This window comes from Anomaloglossus baeobatrachus, unplaced genomic scaffold (assembly GCF_048569485.1).
Source record: "Anomaloglossus baeobatrachus isolate aAnoBae1 unplaced genomic scaffold, aAnoBae1.hap1 Scaffold_207, whole genome shotgun sequence".
Classification (NCBI taxonomy): Eukaryota; Metazoa; Chordata; class Amphibia; order Anura; family Aromobatidae; genus Anomaloglossus; species Anomaloglossus baeobatrachus.
The window spans coordinates 126675-129777 of record NW_027441977.1 but is presented as its reverse complement, the minus strand read 5'-3'; the positions used below and the strand labels follow the sequence as shown (position 1 = coordinate 129777).

The 3103-nt window shown below is 45.4% G+C and overlaps 1 pseudogene; it reads left to right on the top strand.

Annotated features, from left to right (window-relative positions):
- Window positions 1-803: 803 nt before the first annotated feature.
- LOC142261064 (U2 spliceosomal RNA) lies at window positions 804-1010 on the top strand (annotated as a pseudogene).
- The last annotated feature ends 2093 nt before the right edge of the window (window positions 1011-3103 follow it).

Below are 3103 nucleotides of genomic sequence, written 5' to 3'. Positions count from 1 at the left end.
TAGAGGTGCCGATCCTGTCTTACCTGCGTTGGTGTAGAAGTGGGTGTCCTGTGGTGGAGTCAGCTGTGTGCAGTGGTGGCCGTGGGTTCTTTTATGTGCGACCGTAGTAATAGCTGCGCCCACTTCCTGTATGGGAGTGGAATGCAGTGAGGCTAATGGAACGCACGCCTGCGCATTTGTGTTTAACGTCGCGCATGTGCAGAACGGAGAAAAGGCTGCGCTCACTTCCTAATGAAAGGGAGTGAGACGCAGCTGGGAAGGGAAGGGAAAAGATTAGGGTTTGGGGATGATGAAAGGGCTTTCTACGGGCAAGGATGGCAAAGGGTGGCAGTGACGGAAAGTCAGGCAGCCTGTCCTGTCCTGTCCTGTCCGTCCGTCTTTTTGTATCATGAATTGGAAAGACTGCAAGGGGGAGGGGAGGTGCTTGGAGGAGGAGGAGTTATTCAGATTAATTGCAGTGGGCGGCGGCTGCAAAAAGCATCATTCTTCTTGTTTTTGCTCTGCAAAACAGCCTTTTCAAGGGTTGGCTTGGGTGACAAAATGTCTTCTGTAGGCGTGGGTTTGTCTCCCTCTCCCTAAGATGTGTCCGGTATAGGCCAGGGTGCCACTCAAGGCCGTAACCAATTCGGGTTATAGCTTCTCGGCCTTTTGGCTAAGATCAAGTGTAGTTTCGGAGGACGCTACCTTGGTCGGTACTGGAAGGTGCCTGGGATTGCACGTCTGCCGGCCTTGAGGAAGTGTGTGCGCCTTCTGGTGACACATAGCCCTCTTGTGCCTGGACGGTTCCCAGGCAACGGGAGGCGATCACCTTTGTTATTTTGAAGTCCTACTGATAAACAGAAAAAAAAAAAAATTAAATCTGTTCTTATCAGTTTAATATCTGATACGTCCCCTCTCTGGGGACCATATATTAAATGGATTTTTAGAACAAGGAGATGGAAAAAATCTTGCTCTGTCCACTCCACGCATTGACCTGGTATTGCAGTACCTCCAGGACCGGTGCACCCCTTCTTAACCCAGTTTCCAAAAGCAGAACTCAATTCACCTGATTCAAATGAGCCCCATTAGTGAATTGAAAGAAAGCAAAAACTTTATATGCACCTCAATTTGGCCAATTCACTTTTCACACTTTCACCCTTTTTTTTATCTTTCACACCTTTTACTTGCTTTATTGATGCAAAAGCTGTGCCAAATAGCAAACTCATCTCCACTCAACTTGACCAACTCTGCTATGTCCCGTGCAGTATCTTATTCTCAGTCTTATCTAGATCATTTGCAATTGAATAGAATAGATCCCTTTTGGACACATTGGATTCAGCTGCTGCAGTGACTGCAGGTGTTAGAAGATGCAGACTTGGCATCAGGTGCTGTCTATCAGATTCCACTCCAATTAAAGCTTCCATTGTTTTTCGGTGTTTTCTTTGAGCAATGATGATGTCTTTAGTGATCTGTTGGCTCCCTCTCCTGGAGGAAGAGTTTGCTTGCTCTTGGACTTTCAAAAAGAGAGGTCATGATAGACATTTAGCTTCTGAGCCCAATTGGGGACAGTCATGGGTGATGAATGTTTTGCAACCTGCTGCGAAGCCTGATACCGCAATATAAGGAACGTCAAATACTAAGAATGGGCGGCCTATGAAAGAATTAGTACTTTCATTAAGCATACTTAAACGGCTAATTGGGAATAGACAAACTGTAAAAAGCCCTCTGAGAAAGCCCCTCTCTAACCTTTGTTAGTAAGCTTTTCTGTAGTCTGCCTGTTGATGTATTTTCCGTTTGAACAGTGCACAACATGAAGTGACGGAACACTGGCTTGTCACAATGTCCCCCGCTGACATCACGATAGCGCTGCTGCCTAGAAAGCCAGCTGCGCAGCAGAAGTTGCTCTTTGGGTGGGATGGTGGGCTAATGTATCTATTCCTGCTTGGTGTGAGTTTGACATGATCTAGAGCAACGAGTTCCAGCGGCTAGCGGTTGATTATTGGCTGTAATGGGGCTTTCTGGCTGGTGCCAGCCTTTCTTCTTAGCACACAGGAACCACAATCCCTACACCATGCTTCGATGGATTCTCTCATCCCAGCCCAGTAAAACTACATATTTCACACAGTTATAAGCAGCCCATGGGCATTCACCTGGATTAAAACCCATAACAGCTCATAGACCAAACAATCAATCTACCACTGGACCAAAGACAGGAAGCTAAATCCACTGCCTGCGGTAACTAACTTAATCCTATAGTCTACTCACACAACAAACCCAAGAGAAAGGAAAAAAACATGGCTTCGATTATCCATCCAATGAAAACGCATAACCATTGTGAGCCATTGGACAATGCAATTGCACACATGGTGACATGGTGCACGGCCCAATGAATCAAGTCTGTACTTCATATTCACGGTTTAAGCCCTTGGGTTCTAATGTGTCCAGAGTACATATCCAGAAAGATTCCCTTTCTTTGTGCTAAGCACAAGTCAACAATACGTTGTAAGCAGATTCTATTACCAGTCCCACACCATTTTGTGACGCATAATCGCACAGTGGCCCAATTAAGATTCCAAGTCATCGAACATGTCCCAGCCATACGCAGAGGAGGCGATAGAATTAGGAAGCTCAAAGAAAGGGAATCTTTCTGGATATATACTCTGGGCACGTTGGAACCCAAGGGCTTAAACCATGAATATGAAGAACCGACTTGATTCATTGGGCCGTGCACATTTTTTCTAACGCCCGGTTCTTTTTCGTGTTCACACTATATATGGTTCCAGTATGTATGGAGTTCCATTCTTCCTTGTTTTTTATTTGTCATGTTTGTCTGATTACCTTGTCTAACAGTTTTTTCTCCCCTTTCTTTACCTTCCAGGTTCCCATAGTCACGTGAAATATCCCTGTTGCACTTGATTACGGCTCACTATTCACTATAGGATGTCTTATATCTAACATCACACTCTCACCCATCAGCACTCTATAGGTTTGTATAAGGTATGCGCTTACACATCCGGTCCTCCATAGGTATTTCCACTTATGTAGCACTATCCCTATGATCACTCATAACTCATACCCTTGTAGTCAATTACAGCCTCCTCTCTCCCCTCTCCCCTTCTCCCTT